At 43.7% G+C, this 20,858-nt stretch overlaps 1 long non-coding RNA gene across 1 annotated transcript; it reads left to right on the forward strand.

Moving 5' to 3' along the window:
* The first annotated feature begins 6,931 nt into the window (after nucleotides 1-6,931).
* On the forward strand, nucleotides 6,932-11,027 carry LOC135301215 (uncharacterized). The gene is made up of 3 exons (XR_010362946.1): nucleotides 6,932-7,044; nucleotides 10,242-10,401; nucleotides 10,946-11,027. It is a non-coding gene; the product is annotated as an uncharacterized LOC135301215 (long non-coding RNA).
* Nucleotides 11,028-20,858: the final 9,831 nt, after the last annotated feature.

Genomic DNA, 20,858 nt, shown 5'->3' on the forward strand with positions numbered 1-20,858 from the left:
GCTGTTGCTGAAATTTGCACAGGAAGCTGATGTTTAGAGGGCCATATCTACCTGCACTGAGGCTGGGTGCAAGCTTTGGGTGGTGTACTGCCATGTCCCCAGCTGGGATGCAGCCCCATGGTCTGACCCCCATTCCCTGACCCCATTGCTTCACTCACACAGGTCACATCCCATCCCTGGAAGTGTTGTGGACCAGGTTGGATGGGGCTCTGAGTAACCTGGTCTAGTGGAAAGTGTCCCTGACCATGGCAGGGGGTTGGAATGAAATTATTTTTAAGGTCCTTTCCAACCCAAACCTTTCTAGGATTCTGTGATTGTGTGATCTGGGGGTCAGAGCATGGCACAGCAGGGGGTTCCATGAGGATCCCTTTGCCTTTAGGAGCTTGGCAGATGTGCAGATGTTTCGGCTCAGGGTTACTGACCACGTATCACACACAAGACAGTGCACCAGGCCACTTCCTTCCAGTCTGGCAACTGGTTTGACCCTGCATCGTCCCCCAGCAAAACATTTGACTGTGCAACAACCAGATCTCAGATCAGGGAAAATTGCTGGTAAGACAAGCCAAGGATTCCAACACCCGCTGCAAGGGAAATCAACATGAGCCCTTTCTGAAGGGACATTCACCCATCTTGCCACTCCAGACCTCTGGTGAGGTCCACACCCTGCCACAGCCTGTCCCAAAGTTGTCCTTCACTGCCCTTCATGTGCAAACCTTCCTTGCTGGGATTTGAGCCCATTCCTTGCTATGGGATCACAGAACGAGAGCATGGGTTGGGCTGGAAAGGATCTTTAAAGGCTGTCAAATCCACACCACCTGCAACGAGCAGGGACATCTTCAACTCCATCCTGTCTACCACAGATACAAAGAACAGATTCTCCACTTCTTTCCACTCTTTTTTTTTCTCTTCCCCACAGCAGCTTTTAATCACATTTAAAAGCTCTGTGGTCTGGGAGGCAGCTGCCATATTAATTACCCAGACTCAGGATAATTACCTAGCTGACACAGAGCTTCCACTGAAACACACAATGACTGCTGAGCATTGTTATTGTCATTTAACTTGACTCTACAACTAATCAGGCGTCACCTTCTACAGCAGATGAGGCCACTCCTGTGGGTGGAGGCATCTGGAAACCAAAAGCCCTTAAAGCTGCATCTTTCTGGTGGAAAATATCACCACAAGCCTTCGTGTTTTCTTTCCTGTATTTGAAAACCACCCACATTTTCAGTAAGAAAAAAAAAAAAATCCAAAACTGATTGAGCGTTTCGCCTGGGCAGTGGGCCTTTCTGAAGAGCTTCATTCTCAAAATATTTGGGCTCTGTTGTTTGTTTTTTAAGTTGTTTGTAATTCGTTGTTAATTTAGAGAAGGAGGTGGAACAAGAGAACGTATTTGAAAACTGCTGTGAAAGGAGATATAATATTCCTCTTGGTCTGTGCTTTGAATTCATTGAAATGAATGAATTAATGTGTTTGAAAAATAAAGAAAAAATACAACAGGTCAAGTTGTTATCAGAGTTTTTTGTATTTTTGGGATTTTTTCCTTTCCACCCTCAAAGGTTTCCACTTCTTCCACAAGAGTGCACTGCATGTTATCATGAGGTTTAATTTACATTTCAGTCTCTTCTAGCAGTGATTAAAAAAAAAAAAAAAAAAAAAAAAAACAAAAAAAAAAACACAACAACAACAAAAACCAAACACCAAAAAAACCCACCCAAAACCTGCTTGGAAAGCAGCAGAGAAGTCACTTCATCCCTTTTACCATACAGCAGGTTCCCAAACCCCCTGTTCCTATGAGATGTCTGCCCAGCTGGAGGTTACACAATTCCAGCTCGGGAGGTCCCTGGCCTGCCCAGAAGAGGACAGGAAATGCAGTGAGCAAACCAAACCCTTGCAAAACGCTGTGTGACGATGCCCATCTGCCAGGCTTCACCAGGAAACGTTGAGTAAATCTTTCTGCAGGGTCCAGCCTGACTTTACTTCCTTGGAACTCCTTGACTGGAGGTTTGTGCTGTCCCTTTCAAGCTATAAAGAGAAATAAATCAACTGTAGTGCTGGTGTTAAAAAAATCCTTCAGGTTGTTAGTCTCACGCCAAGGATCAGCTGAGCATATGGTGCTAAATATGTTCCCAGCCCATAAAGTTTGCTCACCTCTGATTTTGTAAAGTTTCAAAGCTTTTTATCTGTCATTTTGGGCTCAGTACTCTGGTTTGTCAGCAGCACTCAAGATAATCAATTTAAGGAGGGGTATAAAATGCATTTTAGGGCACAGGCTGAGGGAAGCAAAGCCTCTGCCTGCCTTCACCTGCTGGTTTCCACACTCTGCCTGTCTCCAACCACTCCAGGCTATGGTTTCTTCACTTTGCTGACTCAACCCATCACCTCAGTGCTCTCAGCCAGAGCAGCACAACAGCCTGGATGTGAGAAACACAAGCAAAGCAAAACTGAAAAGGAAAAAAAAAAAAATAAAAACCAACCCAACAAAACCCCAAAAGAAAACAAAAAAAAAAAAAAAAAAGAAAAAAAAAAAGGGGTTGCCCTTTTGCCTGTAAGAGGCATCATTCTCACAGGAAATGGCCACATGAAGGGCTGAGTGATCAGAGTGATGGGGGGAAAGGGGTGGAGAGGTGGGACTGGGTGAAGGCCTCCACAAAAGGTTCGTGGTGTGAGAGCATGCACTCCAGGTGACACTGCCTGAGAGGTCAGCTGCTCTGGAACTGCTGGAAAAATGCAAAGTCACTTGTGATTGAAAGCTCCTCTGCTGTCCTGGAGAACAGTCTCCCATTGCTTGTGTGAAAACAACATCCCCCCTCTGACTCCTGATCCACCACCCCTAATAATTCTCCCTGAAATGGGAACCATGGAAAGCCAATCCAAACATTATTCTTGACCACAATTGGAGACAAAGTGCCTGGTCCTGGAGGGCTGCAGGACCACTTCTATGTCTTTTGGTGACATTAGCTAACAACACAGGGAAACCTGAAGCAAAATCAACAGACAAAAATCAACTTAGATATCTCAGAGACACAGAACATCTGAAGAACATCTGGGAAGGGACCTCTGTCCAACCTCTTTGCTCAAGCAGGGCCACAGAGACCTGACTGCCCAGGACCATGCCCAGGCAGCTTCTGAATGCCTCCAAGGATGGAGAATGGCATTGGGATCTATTTGTTGTGTATTTATATGTCCTCTGCCTTGCCAATTAAAAGACCTTTTGGTTGGTTTCATTTGGAATCAATGGAAGGCATTGCCCAGGGAGGTCACAGAGGCTAAGAGATCAGCAAGGTTTCCAGTATGCTTACATTTGTCTTTGTTATCCTTTTTACCCCTCTAGAAGGTACTCTAAAGGCAAGATGATTGTGAGGCTGATTTTTTTTTATTTTTTTATTTTCAGTTTTAGATTTGGGTGTCTGAATTTTGTTCCTTTCTGCTGACAATTCACACCATTGTGTCCTCTCATGTCTGAGGTCCATACCAAGATTGAATCTGCAGCATAAGTGGAATCTGAAATGAACATCATGTCTGGAGGATGCTGCTAATGCTTGCAGAGGTGGGACAGAGGTTCTTGGAGTCACCTTCTTCAAATTCAAATCTGATAAGGACTCTTGCACTTGTAGTGAGTGTGCACTCACAGCAGGTTTGAAAACTACTCCCAGGAATCCAAATTTTTTTTTTGTTTAATCTTTACTATTTTAGCAGACACACAGTTGAAATAGTTTGTCAGAAAGAGCAGTAAGACACCAAATTTGGATCTTAGATGCTTGCCCATCTCATGTAATGGTGAGGAGGTGGGAAGTTTTGTCTGATAACTTTGATTCTGGGCTATACACTGTAGTAAATCAAAGCAGTTTATCACTCATAATTGTGAAGTGCTGAGTGTACAGAAACCTCTTGTGCTGGGTCCTAAAAGAAACCCTTTTTTGTTATTGCTGTTTGCTTCTAACAGCAAATAATCTGGATGGGCAAAGCCGGAGAGAATAAGATGTTTAAGGCAGGACTAAAGGTTTTCACATCCACTATATTAATATCTCCTAGGTTTTAATGCATTTATCCTTAATTTTCCTGGAAAGGATCAGCCTTTCCTCTTTTATAGACAAGGGATCAAAATCTTGGGACACAGAAGGGCAGTGTCTGGCTCTTGGGTAGTCAGGCACACTCTCCACCTTATAAGTCCCAGGACATTTTATTTCCAGGTGTCTTTTCACTTGGACACGTCTGTAAGGCACGTGGTGAGAACTGACATCAGGCCTGACAGGAGAAAGGTGGAGACTTGTCCCACTGGAGAGTCTTTCCTGAGGTGTGGCACAAGTTAATGACAGAATCCCAGAACGGTTTGTGTCAGAAAAGACCTTGAAGATCTTTCCAACCCCTTTGCCATGGACAGGGACACCTTCCACTATCCCAGGTTGCTCCAAGCCCTGTCCAACCTGGCCTTGAACACTTTCAGGGATGGGGCAGCTTCTCTGGGAACTTGTGCCAGGGCCTCACTGTCACTGTAGGACACAAAATAATGCAACACAGACACTCAAGGTCCACAGATCTCTCAAGGTAAAAAAGTCACTTTTAATTCCTGACTCCAACATTTATAGATTTCCAAAAGTGACAGTGGATTGGAGGGTGCCAGTGCCACCTCTCCAATGACACTGGACAAACCAACAGTTCATCAAGTTTCTCCTCCTCCATAAAAGAATGCAAATCAACACATTATTTACAGAAAGTACTTAATAAAGTTTGTTACAAGAATGTAAACATCAGAAGGCTTAGAAAATCTTGAAAAATCAGGGCGACACCTCACCACCCTCTGCTTAAAGAATGAGGGAAACTGATGCAGATTTAGGCAAAGGAAGAGCTGATTTAGCAAGGGAAATCTTGAGGAGATGTAGTGGGAGCTGGTAGGTGTGCACACAGCACTGATGAAGATGTAAGCACCAAACTGACCTCTTCACCAAAATGGCATCAGGTCCTATAGAGGCCTTCACACTCCTTCACACTCTCAGTAGTGCTTTTTCCAAGAAAGGCTTTGAGACAAGTCATCAGTAGTTTAGGAAACGGGTCTTTGATACTGAGACAGAGTTTGGAAGGTGCTAACCCTGACTCAGCCCATTCTGCCTCCCCCAACCCAACACAGGGTGCTGAGCAGCCCCTTGCTCCACTCCCATCCCGCTACCTCTCTGTGTGCTGCAAAATGAGTTTTGATCTTCCCCCCCTTGCTTGCTTTGCCAGTGCCACCCCTCAGCTAGGGCCAGCCACACAAAGCCCAGCCCTTCCTGTGAGTTTTACCTCTCCTCTGTGACCCACCACGGGCAGCTGAGAGCCAAAGATGATCTGTGAGGGTGCTCGTTTTATTTCTCCGAATTCTCTCTGTGTTTCTCACGTGAGCTCACTTATTAATTCTTGTGAAGTGCCCTGTTCACAAGAAACAAAGGCGCTGCCAGACTGTTGTTTCCCAGTGAAATTGTGCTAGTAATGGGTTATTCAGTTGGGTGCTGTTGTCTGCACACTCCCTCTAAGTTTCCCAGAAATCATCCCCCTCTGCTGCAGGGTTAATGTAAGTCAGGCTGAGCAGAGGCTGCTGAAGGTAACTTTTCATGCCTGACCTCTGTGTGGTGAATATTTTGGGTGAGGAGTGGGTTTGCTGGCTTGCTTTTTCTTAGTGGTTAAGGTGAAAGGTCAAAACGTTTTCTCGGTGCTATCAAGATTTCTGATGTGAGCGCATTTACCATCAGGGCTGGCTGGTGGAAACACATCAGGGTTTGGTTAAGGGAACCACTGTCACATCATTGTCACGCATTTTAATCAATTCTGTGACCCTGCATTAATTGATTCTGGGATTCTGTGTTGAAGGTGGTGATTGTGGTCATAGGTTGGACTTGAAGATCTCAGAGGTCTTTTGCAACCTAAGTGGTTTTGTGGTTCTGTGATTCTGTGATCCTTTCTATTATGGCCATAAATTTCTCAAAATGATCACTTCCCACAGTAACCTCAGTTCCCTGGAAGACACTGGGTATCCAGGATACTTTTTCCATCAATCTCAGCTTTGGGACACACAGAAAGAGACAAAATGGACTCAATTTTCAGCAGTATGGAAAAGAACAAAATAAGATGGTGTCAAATGTGTCACTCTGAAAACCAAGTGCCCTCAGACCAGCTCTGGCAGCCAGGAGAGCAGGCCCTCAGAGGGAGATGCTCCAGAGTTCTCAACTCAGGAAGAGACACCTGGGTCAATGTCCTGAGCAATTCCAGCTTTAGGCAGGTACCTGAAGTTAAAGTAAGCCATGATCCTCTCACTGTCCACAGCCAACTGATTGTAACCCACCTAGGTGCCCAAGTGTCTGCAGCATTGCTAGCTGCAGTAGAAATGGGATTTTGGCAAAGGTAAAAGTAAATGGGAGATCTCCAGGCATTTCGTGGCTGTGGTGCTCACTGTTTCTATTTTCCTACAAATGGCTGAAGGCCACTCCATCAACCCCTTTGAAACACAGCTTGGTGTGACATTCATGCCCACTCTGGCCAAGGGGTATTGCAGCGTGGACAGAAGCACTGAAACCTCCACTTTCCTATAAGGAGACCAGGGGGAGAAAAAAGGGAAAGAAATTAAGGACAAATTATTGCTGTAAGTGGCCTCCAGTACCCTGTGTGAGCAGAGGGCTGTGAGGGAGGCACAGGAAGAGCTCCTGTCAGGAGGTGAGAGTTTGGGGCAGCACACAGCAGGGACACTGCCGTGGGCAGGTGTGAACAGAGGATGTCACCTCACTCAGGGTGGTTTTGGGGATGCCGGTGCTGCTGCCCTCAGTACAGTGCAGAAATACCTGAGCTCAGCTGAAACCAGCTCAGGGAGCTGCTCTGTGACACTGCAGATGTGGAGGAAGGGCTGGTTGATCACTGGTATCTGTGCATTGCATCACAATCCTTGTATATCGTCCTTGACACTACAGCAATGGAAATGCAGCTTTGGGATAACCTAACAAATGGTTGCAATTTCTGGACCCCTGGCATGAAAAACATCCTGGGCTGCTTCACTGAAAGTTGGACTTGGTGGTTTTGGAGGTATTTTCCAGCATTAAGTGATTCTCTGTCCCTCTCTGCTCCTTTTGTCTGTTGGTAACAAATGAAAGCCATGGTATTGCTGCATTATCTTCTCTTTCTGCAGAAGGCCAGGACCTGAAGGGTGAAAATATCCCAGAGCATCCTTCTTGTAGGATATCTCCTAGCTGTGCTCTAGGGACCTCACAGATTTACCCCAAACACACAATCCTGAAGCTTTCATTTATTATTAAAAGTAGGTCATCACAGTGTCAGCTCAGGCTGTTTTGTCTCTGGTGGATTTGAACATTTTGCTTTCCAGACAATGACAGACACATCTGTGTATGAATCACTTTTTACCTCCTGCTTTGAATGATTCTTAGAGAGCTCTCAGAGAGGATTAGGTGGCTGGAAGGCTGCTTGGCAGTGCTTGCTAATGAGAGGAGAAACAAAAGATACAGAGCAAAAACAAAACTACAATCTGTTTCTTGCTTTCTGATCCCAAGTGGTTGATTCTATGATTTCCTTCAGGATACATAAGAAAAAGCTCAAACATGCCCTGAAATTAAATGACTGCATTATAGAGGGTCCCCCACACAGGAGTTGAGTGCAGCACTCCAGTTGTACCTGAAATCTATTTTGAAGGCTCAAGTGGGACTTTGGTGATAAGAAGGCTTTGTGTTTTATCTTCCAGTACAGCATTGCAGATTTGGACTTAATCTGGGTGTTGTGTGAAGCATCAAGGTGCTGTAGCACTAAATGTAACAATTGAAACCAGCAATTCTTTATATTGGTACCTCTGCTTTGCACTCAAATGCTCTTATAATTTGTGAGCACTCTTCTGTGCACAGTAGCATTTGTCAAAAGTCCTTTTCTAGGTGAGGGAATGCAGGGCCCCATTTATTAACAGCAAAAGAGACTTAATTCTTTGAAGTCCTAGAGTGTATAAGGCTGCAGAACCAGGGGAACAGGGGAATGGTGCAGCGACAAAAATGATTTTGAAAGGTCACCTCACATAACTGAGAAAGTCAAGTTTTACCTACCAACCCTAGGAAAGGCAGGGGGTTGTTTAATATTCATTGTGGGCTTTCCTTAAAAGTCAGTGAATGTTTAAAAATGTCACTGCACAAACTCCTAATTCCTGTTATTTCTTATGCCCTTGCACATTCAGTAATGGGGAATCAGCTCTGTGTTGCAATTGGAAGGTCATGAGGTGCACAGGGCCTTGACTTTTGGTAATGTCACTACACTTAACACTGGGTATGAAGACTATGCATCTATTTTTGATATTTCATTCCAGTGGTGCATCTTTCTTCTCCCAGTTCTTTTGATTTGGATCTCTGGGCTCTTTGGGGCAGAATTTTCACCTCTACGGGTCTGGACTCATCCTAGCATGAGGGTTTTTAACCAAGGTGCTGGTGAAATACAAATGCTAAATAATAACTGTGATGCTAAGGCAGTATGAATTCTCTTTAGGAATTATGTATTTTCCTTCTGAAATTCATGTAGAATTTCACTTCCATGGAGAGCTGCCAGTCAGAATCAGATCCATCTTGTGAAGAAGATGAAGTCAAAGAGGCAGCTCCTTGCAAATCAGAAAAAGTTCATTGACTTGAGGGGCTTTGTGCTCATTTAAACCACAGCATGAACATCTCCAATCATTTTAGAAGTCTGGATCAAGAGGAATACTTGTATGAGTTTACTTCAGAGTCACTGTAAGGGTTTGTTTTGTTTGAGTCTGGGGACAGAAGGAATGTACTGAAACAAAAAGTTACATGGACTGATTTCTATATGAGGTTTGCTGGAAGAGCAAGTTAAGAGCTTAATTTAAGAGTGAGATCTTAACTTAAGAGTTAAGGTCAAGAGCTGAATTTAAGAGTAAAAAACATGCTTTTTAGGAGCCAGAAAACCAAATGCTGAAATAATTATGCATTAATCTGGAGGCATACAAGTAACAAACCCCAAGGTATTTAGGCATGCAAATCCATATTCATACATGGAGTCACTTAGGTTGGAGAAACAGTTTTTAAATCATCGAGTCCAGCTGTAACCCTAACACTGCCAAGCCACATCCATATGCACTCTGCAGAAATGTTTATATGCAGGGATGCAGCAGGGACATAATCTACATAGGATATCAGAAAGTCCTACAGATGTACACCCGCAGACACCTCAGGGAATGACCACAGGTGTCTGCATCTAAAACCAAGGAGAGGTTCTTGTCACCTGCAGCAGCAGGGCAAGCAGGAGGTGACAGCAAGTCAGAGATGCCCAGATGATAACAGAGAGTTGCAGGAACAGAACAGTCTTCTGTCCCATCTGCCCATGTGAGTATTTATGCATGTGTTTATTTGTATTCCCCCCCAGTCTCACTATTAATTTTGCAAATGTTCTCAATGCATTTGCCCTGATATTGGAAGCCAGGGGGGATGTGCTGAGCCATGGCAGTGACATGGAGCCAGGGGAGCTGTTCTAGGCTCTTATTCCTGTGCAGACATTTCCCCCCCTCTAACGTGAAAGAATTGTAGAAGTGGATGGACTGACTCTTCCATGCTTGAACCTGCTGTCCTTGCTGAAGGTCTGAGTTAGCTGCAGTCCCTCAGCTGAGGAGTCTGATGGACACGAGGGAAAATGAGAAAAAATGCAGAGATGGGCACAGCCATGTGCTGCTAGGAGGAATTTCAGAAGGTAAGAGTCTGCTTTTGAGGAGATAATCTAGACAATGTGGAGCAGGAGGTGAAGAGGACCAACAACTATAGCTTTAATCCATCTTGGAGGTGCAGAGCTATTTTCTTCCCACTTGAACAGGGTTGATGTAATTTTGCTTTTGCTGTTCCTGCTGAGGTCTGTGGGGCTGTGGAGGAGGTGGCCACTCCTGTCTAACCAGGCCAAGTGTCCCCAAACACAGAATGGTTTGGGTTGGAAGGGACCTTAAACAGCTTTCTGTTTCAACACCATGACATGGGCAAGGACATCTTCCACTATCCCAGGTTGCTCAAAGCTTCATCCAACATGACCTTGGACACTCCCAGGGATGGGGCAGCCACAGCTTCTCTGGGAAACGTGTGCCAGGGCCTCACCTCCCTCCCAGGAAAGAATTTCTTCCTAATATCTGACCTAAATATCTTCTTTTTCAGTTTGAAGCCAATGTGCCTTGTTCTATCACTACAAGCCCTTGTCAAAAGTCCCTCTGCAGTTCTTTTTCACACTCTGTTCTCCAGGTTCCTTGCAGCAGAGGTGGCACTGTCTCTCCATCTGACTGAAGAGAGGGCTGTCACCTACACATTGGAGGAGTTGTGCCTCTGACTTGCTCTGCCACGGCCTGGATGTGACTCCTTCCTCCAGCCTAAACCCTAAGGCATCCCTTGGATTATTGCACGGGTTTGTTTGCCTGCTTTTCATCAGGCTGCTCTGCTAAGCCCACTAGCAAGAGCTTTTACCCCTTGGCCAGATGAAATGCCACCTCCCTGTGAGCAGTTTGTCCCCTCTGGGCAGGGCCTGGTTTTCTCTTGGTGTGGTATGTTCAGTGCAGGGGGAGAAAGGGGAACTGATCCCTTGTGACGGGCACTGGGCAGTAGAATAAGCAGAAGATGATGACACATCACATACGAGGCTGAAGGGGAGGCAGGAAGTGCTTGTTTGGAGATGAGTGGGTTTGATTCTAACTCATGTGACCTATGACCATGCTGGCCTGAGGGCAGGCAGTGGCATCCTAGGGTAGTAGGGACACTGAAAACCACAGCAGAACATTGAGGGATTACCTGGATATCTCTGTGCAACCTGCCAGAAGTGCACTCGTGTGCCAATCAATCTTCCAAAGCAGTTCAGTGATCAAGCTGCAGACCACAGGAAAGCCAAAGGGATCATTTTCATATGTGTGTGTGTGTGACTTTCACTTTGAATCCTTCTGCTCTCAATTTGGCAGAAAGAGAAGAACAGAGAAGGCTCTGCTCAACCCAGCGGGGCAGATTAAGTGAAAATTCAAGGTCATCAACTGCAAAATAAAGGGATTTAATGTCTGCCTCCTGATGGAGAGTGTGTCAGCCATGACATCAGTATTTTTGGAGTGCCAGCCAACAAAATAATCAATCACAGAATGCCTTGGGTTTGAAGGGACCTTAAAGATCATCTGGTTCCAGCTTTCTGCTGGGGGCAGGGACACCTTCCACTAGAGCAGGGGGCTCAGGACCCCATCCAACCAACCAGCATCTGGGACACACTTGCTTCTGGTAGGTGCCTTAGAGTTTATAATAATTCAGGCAACATCCTTGACATTAGTCAGAAGTAGTTACCATGCAGGGAGTTTCAGTTTCACTGTGATCACTTTATCTGAATACAAATCTGAACCCTCTGTACAGCCTCAGGACACGAAAATATCTTACCACCTAATCATGTTTTTCTCAGATTTTTAAATTTTTTTTTCACTGAGAGGCTGTTGGTTTATTGCTTCCTAGGATAGAGGAAGAGTGATTTGGGTTTGCCCTTTGTTGTCATGGATTTGAGAGTCAACATTGTCATCAGGGTCACTGTGACATTTGAATAACCCCCAGCTCCAAAGGGGAATCTCATCCTCAAAGAGCTCTTTTACAGTCTGCATCAATAACTGGGAAGCTGCTGAAGGTGGACCTGCAAACCCACAAGTTTCCTGGACGTAGATTGGATCTAGAAACAACCCAGTAGCCTGGGTTTTTTTCGCTCCCAGGAGAAGATAATTCCCAAATTCTTTCTGGTGTACATAGTATCATATGAACAGTGCAGGAAATCCTTCTTATAGGTGAAATTAGGCTCCAGTATGGAGTGACATCCCAGAAGGTGTATAAAGGATTCAGATTTCATCACTGATGAAAAAGTAACTGGAAAATTTTATCAAATCCTTGCTGTAAAATCCTCAGACTCCCATCCCTGAAAACACTGAGCAAATGAGCTGTCTCTCCTCTGAGCATGTAAAATCCAACATTTCCAGTGGCAATTTATCATTGGAGTTTGTGTGCAGCTTCTTTTTTTTTTTTTTATTCACCCAGATGGGAAAAAAAATAACAGAAGAAAGCTATTGATTTTTAAAGTAATCCTTTGTGTCAATACAAGCCAAGCAGGTTTTGACTTCAAACAATTTATAGAGGTTTGCACACCTCATTTCAAGTATCGTGCCATGATCCTGCCTCCACGCTGCAAGTTATTTAATTAGACACATTAATCCACTAAGTGATGGCAAAATGTTTAGTAATGATGTCTAACCGGGGCATTTCAAGGGAATTTTGTTGTTTAATTAGGAGATAATTGATGATAGTGCAGAGAGTACCTGGTTATAAAAGGCTCCTGCATGTCAATTGGGCTTGTGCCGAGCTCAATGGCTGTTAAATGCTGCTCATATTACTTGCCATTATTGTGGTACATAGATTTAAGAGTGGCCATTATTCACCAAAAAAAAAAAAAAATTAAAATATTAAAAAAATAGCATTTCTTTACATCTGGCTAATTAGATGTAGGGATAATGAAATGCACCTGGAAGGAGTGGAAAGGTGGTGAATTAACCAGCTGGCATGGAATTAGCCACTGTGATGGCACTGGCTGAGGAATTAGCTCCATGAGGGACTTTGGACATGGAACTGTTGAGGCTTCACCTGTGTGCTGCTGTGAATGTAGCCCTGGTTTAGGAACCTGAGCACTCGTGTGAATGTGAGCTGTGGGATCCAGGTCAGCCCTTGCTGCTGATCTCCATGGCTGTGTCACGGCTGAGATGGTGGTGCCTGGAAAAACCAAGGTCATCTTTTAGTAATTTCTACTTAATGGAAATAATTTTGGGTAAGCTAAGCCCACCCAAAGTCAATGCCTGCCCTTGTGAGGGAAGGTCAGCTGTTGATCCCTCAAGTCTGGAGATCTGGGAAAGGAAAAAGGAAGGAGCATCCTGGTGTGCAGAGCCACAGCACTGGGCTGTCAATGGGAAAAATACCTGTTACAGGCTTTGCTGAGAGCAAGGAACTCAAGTGATTCCATCTTTTCCTGCCACAGTTCAGTTTCTTGGCTTCACTTCCACTCCATGACCTGGCAGAGCTCAGCCACTGTTTTCTGCTGCCCTGCACAATTTGCAAAGTCAAAATATATGGGAGTTGATCTGGCGGTGTGAGCCTGGCATCAAAGAACACACAGGAAAAGCTGGTCTTTGTCGCAATAACTCAAATTATCCTCATGGCATTTTTGTAGAATCCAATGATTCTACAGTTTAGCATTGCTAAAGATGAAAGTTTGGCAGTCCTGCTTTGCCTGGGTGGACCCAAATGGGTGGTTTTTTACTCCTCTAACTTTAGTTATCTCTCTGTAGGTAAGGCTTCTGGAGCTTCATGGTTGTCACTGAAGACCCAGTCAATAGTCAGTGGAATTTAAAGTGCAATTTAATTGACTGAATGTGGACATTTACTTCAGAATGGGATAAACTGCATCATGAACAGCATTGATTGTCTGCCTTCTTGACACATGCAATCAAGCTTATCCTCCTACCATACAATCTGTTTCACCACCTCATTCCCTTTACCACTAGAAAGACAATTTATCATTAACATGCAATCCAAATCCATCATGATAAGCCTTTGACTTCTCTTCCTGTGATGTAGACCTCTAAAAACCATGAGTGCCATTGAGACAACATGTAAGAAATTATTGCCCACAGTCTTTTCTAGCACAAGAACACCAAATTGCCATCAAATTATATGAAAGAAATAGGTTGAGACAAACGTGCAGATGCAGTTCTTCTTGTGGCATGCAAAGCTTGTAATTGAATAATGAAACCTCTCACTGGAGGATGTTGTGACTACTGAAAGCTGTGGCAGGTTCAAAAAGCACTTAGACAAATGCACAGATAAAAATCCATTGAGGGTTATTAAATTCCAGCAGACTCTCTAGTTTAGGAAATCCTGGAAATGCAAGTTCCTGGAGGTGGAAAATAGCAAAGGAAATATGTGTGTTTGGTTTATTATAATTTTTCTTAGTTCTTTGGGCATTAGTAATTCTCAAAGAGTGGAAACCATCTTGCCTGCACTGGATTTGTCTTGTCTTAACACTAAATTGCTTCAACTCATTCTACTTTTTCTTGTAGGTGATGCTTCCTTAGCCTCTGAGGTGTTTTTGCCATCCTTTCCTTTTCCATATCTTTCTCAAAGAGCAGGCTCCAGGGTGGACCTCACCCTCCATGGCTACCAAGAAAACACCACAAACAAGAGGATTATCTCACCTTCTGGTTTGGTTTTCCTTTTTTTTGGTGTTTTTTTGTTTTTGTTTTTTTTTTTTTTTTTTTAAAGCTGATGGGGGGAAAAAAGAGAGGGATTTGAAGTCCTGTGAATTTACCAGGTTTCTCTTTTTCCATTCCTGGGAAGGTGTAGTCATCCACCTCCAGCTGTCCTCATCCCATATCACCTCATCTCTGGTAAATCTGGGAAGAAATGTCACTTACATGGTGAAAAACCCAGTAGGGAGGTACAGCACATCTGCAACTAATTCCTGCAGCTGAAAAAGACTCAATGGCTGAGCTCCTGATCACTGAATTTATCTGGTACCTGTGACTCCACACCTGTCTTTCTTGCTGGGCTCATCAGAGACCTTGGGTGCTGGGACCTCTGTGTTAATATTATTTCTATTCTTTTTTATTTTTATTCAGCAAGATCTCGAGCCTGGAGCTCTTGACAGTTCCCGAGGTGTAAGTTCTAGATCCAGACTCAAAATTTTAAGCCATTTTCTAGAAATGAAAGAGATGTTATTTGCATGTACAATCTTGTTTAAAAATGGCATGATTCTCTGAATTAGCATAGGTCTAATGAGGAACATCTATTTCAGGATGCTATTTAATAATTCCCAGATACATTTTATAGGAGATATGATGTTCCAACAAATACCCTCTATAGAAGTATTGCCTTCCAGTTCTTCTGAAATCCTTTAGTGGGTGGAATCTGATTATCAGGAAAAAATATGTAAAATATGCAAAGGTTAAAGCAGACAGTTGTTTTGAGGTATTTTCAGATCTGAACATCTTGATCTTTGTGATAATTTGTATACAGACATGCTATGTTTGCTAAAGAAAAGCTTAAAATAAAAGTAGAATACTTTGCTTTAGGGATTTGCTGGCTGGCTGTGAAGTGCCAGACTGCTCTTTAACTTTCCTTGGCATTTAGAGGCTCAGCACTTGCGGCATTGCACTGAAATGTCACATCCTCAGCAGAAAATGGAGATGATTTTGTGGGGCCTGGACTCTGAGGGTGCCAGACTGTTGTTCTCTTTAGGTGTCTGATGCAGTTTTAGGTGTTCCTGAGTGCCACATGTCCGGAAAGGCAGAGGTCCTACATAGCCAGCCTCACCTGAGGGTCTCAGGTATCCTCAGATGCTTCTAGGCATCTAAGTTTAGGTCAGTGAAAGAAGCCCTGCCTCTTTCTCATGAGAATTCAATTTGTTAATGATTACTTTAGGAGCATTCCACTGAAATATAGAAATAAAACAGGCAATTAAAACATGATCCATCTTCTTCATTGAAATTATAATCTCCAGATGTTTCCCCACACTTTTTGATTCTAGCCTGTCATCACTAAGCTTCAGAGAGTCTTGGAAGGGAATGACACAAACTCCCTTGCACAAAGGCTCCCTGGTGCTCCATGAATATGCAGGATATCACTTGGGTTCATAAGTCCGTCACACCTCACAGTCTTACACCTGCAGTTAGAAATAACTTTGTTTTCTCAGGTACAAACCAAAATCCTGCAATGTAATTTTCCTGGAAGGCAAAAAAAAATTTGATTGACCAATTCTTTGACATCCAAACAAAGCTCTTACCCATGTCTGGTGAAGATAACATCCTGTCTTCTTCTGGGTTTTCACCCACAATTCCTACCATGATCTTTCATGTTTGGCCTCCTCCCACGTTCTAGCCAAGCACTGCCTTCCTCCTCTCCACAAAAGGCAACTGGCCTCCCCCCAGCTCAAGGAAATGAGTATTTGATGTTGGTGGGGGAATTGTTTCAGACAGGGGAAGCTGTGGGCTGTCCTGGTGCTGGCAGAGACAGGAGAGCTGCCAAAAGGGATTTTTGGGGCTGTTCTCTGTAACCACCCCCTGCACCACTGTCCTACAAAAACAGAGATGGCAATTGTACAGCTCAAGGTGTTGCACAGTGGGATGAGGTGAGGGATAAAGCACATCCCTGTCTCAGTTTTCCCCTTCCCCATTTCCCCCTTTCCCACAGAAACAGATTGTGGTGGGCCGGGTTATTTCAGAGCTGACAGTTTGAGGAGGCAAGAAGTCATTCCATTAATTACCTGTGGGTTTGCTGTAGGGATTTTGTTTCTTTCACCCTCTTGCAAGGTGCAAGGAGCAACACAGAGGTTTTGCCTGTGTGGATTCTCCAAGGTATAATAAAGGTTGTGTTTGCAGCTACAATATTTGTGGGTGGGGATGAATCCTCATCTTCTGCATTTCTGTGAAATGTGAAATTCTTAGAGCCACCAGGCTGATCTTCAAACTGACCCAAAGGTGTGCAGCAAGGAATGCACACAGGATATGGCTCCACGTGCCCCATTTTTTTATGGAATGAAGCTGAGACATGGCTCCAAGCCTGTGTTCTAGAGGAATTATTGTCCTGTAAGTCATGGACACAGTAAAGAAAAATTCCTCATCCATGTCTAACACTGAAATAAATCCCAGAGGTGCCTTTGCAGGCAAGGAAAAAATCAGATTAAACCAAGAGATGAAACACTGATTTAATTGTGATAATGAATTGTTTCCACTGCTACAGTATCACAGGCCCCCTTGTGAGGCTGAAATAAAAAACAGATGCCCAGGACCATGGGTCTGTTTTAAGGAGGCAAAATGTTTGCATGGCCAGATGTGGCACACATAGAAGTGGCTGGAAACACAGGAAAGTAACATTTTAAAAATAGCAGTGGCTTGGAAGGAGGAGCTGGGAGTCAACTTCAGCACCTAGAAGAGTCTTCAGACCACAGGGATGGGAATAAAAGATATTTTCTGCTGTAGAGTCGTCTCACTAAGTTTGGGGTTTTGGACCAAATTCTGGTCTCTCCCAGACAGCATCTGAGGTTGTTGCTCTGTGGAGAAACACCTAAAAATGTTTATTAATACCTAACCAAAGCAGGCACTGTTTGCCTGTCCTGGACATGTTCCTGGCCATGTCCACACTGCATTGCCCTTGGGCCTGGCTCTTCTCCATGACATGTCTTATGTTCCTGTGGTCCTGAGATGTCCCTTTTGTTTTCAGGCCAAGGTCACAACAATCATACTCAGTGGGGTCTGATGTCCTTGTGCCCCACAGCAGGAACCTGTCAACAAGTGTTTTGTCCCTGGGATGTGGCATGAGGATATATTGGTGGGCATGAAGCTGGCAAGCAGCAGCCCGTTCTTGAGCTTATTCCCCATCTCTCTTTCATTTTTACAACATCTACGGGGCCAGGAGAGATGCTGTGGGAGTTCCTGCAGTGTATTAGTTTGATGTCAAACAAGGGAAAAACATTTAGGAGAGGGATAGACGTGTGATAGACCCTTCTTGTACTCCTCAGCCACCTCCTCAGTCTGGAAGTGAGTCCAAGGTTATTTTTTTTATCATCTTTGTCATCTTTCTCTGCACCTTTCTTGAGCTGTAAAGCAAAGCTCTCTTTCATGTTTTTTTACAAGTGAGTAAACACAAGACCTGAAAGACATATTTACAGAGAAATTCTCCTTAATGTATTATTCATTTGACTTTTTACTAGAAGTGTTTCTGTAGCCCTGATGTCCTGAGGATATCAGTAACACAAGGTTTGTAGACAGAGGTAATGTTTTTATTAGAGCAATGGATAGATTTAAAGAGGTAAAAAACCACCAAGTTGTGGATGTATTTTGGGTTTGGGTGGGATAGAGTTATTTTTCTTTCTGGTAGCTGGTGCAGGGCTGCATTTTGTATTTAGGATGAGATGATTTAATAGCATACTGATGTTTTAGTTGTTGCTGAGCAGTGCTTCCACTAAGTCAAGGACATTTCAGCTTCTCATACTGTCCTGGCAGGGAGGAGCTTGGTGGGCACAAGCAAGTGGGAGGGAACACAGCCAGGAGACCCAAAGTGGGCAAAGGGATATTCCAGACCATACAGCATCTCTCTGAACAGGAAAACTGAACAGGGGGGAATTGTCCAGGGGGTGGGAGCTGCTGCTCCAACTCTTGCTGGGTCAGTAAGAGGTGACAATTGCAATGTGCATCACTTATTCTTATTCTTATTCTTATTCTTATTCTTATTCTTATTCTTATTCTTATTCTTATTCTTATTCTTATTCTTATTCTTATTCTTATTCTTATCCTTATCCTTATCCTTATCCTTATCTCCTTATTCTTCGCTCCCTTTTCTGTGCTATGAAACTGTCCTTATCTTAACCATTAATTTAACCCTTTTTCTGATTCTGTCCCCCATCCATCTGAGAGTGAGTGAGCAGTTCAACTCACTCACCCTGCCAGGGTAAACCACACCACACCAACAGAGAAGCCCAACTTGAAACCCTTTTGAGAAAGGTTTTTGTTAGTATGAACTCATCTATATTCCAGTTGCTGGCTGGAGTCATACAGGATTTGACATCATTCCCCAACATTGCTTTTTCCTTGTATTTACAGAGAAGAGGTGCTCAATGCAAAGGTTAAAAGCTGTGCAGTGCTGTTGGCTACCGAGCTAATTAACCTCATACTCCTGTCAATGCAAACTGCTGGGATGCTGCATGTCTTTCATTGACAGGCTGATGTATTTTGGGTTGCCATTAGCCTCTTCTAATGGATTTACTCTGCCAGGGAAGATTACCTGCATCAAAATAACTATCCATTTCAAAATTTGTACTGATTTTACTCTGTTGATTTCCATTTGCACCTTCAGCACTGTCACAGGGGCATCCTCATTCTGAGTAATTTGGACCTGTGGATCTGCACTGTTGGTATTAAGTGGTGATGAGATGAATGCATGTCATACTCTAAGAATGTCATGTCAGAAGATAAGAAAATAAAATTAGTGGTATTTTAAAATACAATAAATAAAGAAAAAATATCCACAGTGTATGAATCTGCTTAAAGTGCACATTCCTTGGTAATGAGATTCCATTTTGGGGTTTTTTTTCTGATGTTTGGGATGAATTATTTTTGTATGCTATATCAATCCAACTTGAAGCAACCTGGTCTAGTCCCTGCCTATGGCCAGGGCTTGGAGCTAGATGGCCTAGGTCCCAAAAGTCCCAAATCCTTGCTTGATCCTATGATCATAAACCTTTCAAAAGCGGAAAAACTCCATCTGCTTTTACCCCCTTACCCCACAGCTTTCACTACAGAGATTTTTAGACTAGATGACATCACTGCAGAGTGTGATTTCACAGGAAAAGGACCTGTCCTGCCATTCATTCCACCAGCTCTGCTCCAGGGATGGGAATATCTGGTGGAAACAGAGCAACAGGCAGGAAGAGAGGGCAGGATCTGGAACACAGCACAGCACTCAGCTTGGTGATCTGTGCTGCCCCAAGGCTGCTGCAACAGATCAGTCTTGGTGGCTGGAATTCCCTTGGGCTCCTGTGAGTTCCTGAATCATCCTGAGATATTAAATTAAGCAAAATAAACAAGGGAGTCAGAAACAGAAGAGGAAAGCAAAATACCAGGGACATACTTTCAACCAAAGCTTAGTTTTCAGCTTGAACAGTGAAAATCCAGCCAGGCTGGATGTAAGAGACAAGTCCCATTGAAACAGGCTCCATGGAAAGGAAAAACTTCTCTTTTAATGCAGACTGGGAAACCTGTATTAAAAGGTTGGACCATTTAGGTGTCACCTTTACTTTGACTGCAGTGAGTCCCAGATTGGGTCCAATGGGTTTTTTGAGGAGGCCAGAGGATGGTAACAGGGATTAGGGTGTAGAGAACATGGCCATGGAAATAGATGGAAACCATGGAGGATGTTCAGGTCAAGAGAAGTGAACAGCAAAGCATAATACACCAATTTCCTTCAAATTAGTCAATAGAAGCAAAGAAGAGATGTATCTCTTCCCTGTGTCTGCCGAGGACAAGACATTTTGGCCTGAAATTGCAGGAATGGCCTTAAACAATGCTGGGATATAATTGGAGGAAGGTGGCATGGGTAATTTTTGGGACATGCCAATGAACCAAGTAACAGCAGGGTGCTGAGTGAGCTGGGTTCTGGATATCTGCACTGGGTGCAGTGGATCCAAACTGGATAAATCAGACCTGGGTTATGCAAAAGCCATGGAGATATTGCTCCCAGGTCCTGCAGGATGTGGGGCCATCATGTCCTTAAAACTGGCCCCATGGGCAAAAAGTCAAATGCAAATCTTTCCCTTTAGTTTGTTTTTTCATACCTCGGGTCATAGGATTAGGTCAACTTTGCTTATATTTCCTGTCCTACAAAATGCAATCAAGATGAAACCAACGTCAAATCAATCCCTCTTGTGAGGAGTCTTGGAGGGACACATTTTCCATGAGAGAGTCAAGGGTTACAGATGACACAAAGGAAGAAGAAAGAATATTTAAAAGAATAAAGGAGTCTTTACAGCAGCCTCAAGTTACACCATATGAAGTTAAAAAACTCCAGCACTCCCAGCTGAAAAGCCTGGGAATAAATGAAACTAAAATAAACCTCTTCAGCTTCATGCACAGAGGATTATTATTCTTTTCTCCATTGCTATACTTTCATGTTGGTGTAGCTCCAAATAATTCATTTGTTTTACTTCTGTTTGTGCCAGATTTGGGGAGAAGAGATTCCGACCCAAGCACTGGGTTGATGATTGACTCATCTTCTCCCACACAAAGAGAAAAACAGTGAATTGAGTTTTTATGGCTA

The sequence above is a fragment of the Passer domesticus genome, chromosome 5 (genome assembly GCF_036417665.1).
Source record: "Passer domesticus isolate bPasDom1 chromosome 5, bPasDom1.hap1, whole genome shotgun sequence".
In the NCBI taxonomy this organism is placed as follows: domain Eukaryota; kingdom Metazoa; phylum Chordata; class Aves; order Passeriformes; family Passeridae; genus Passer; species Passer domesticus.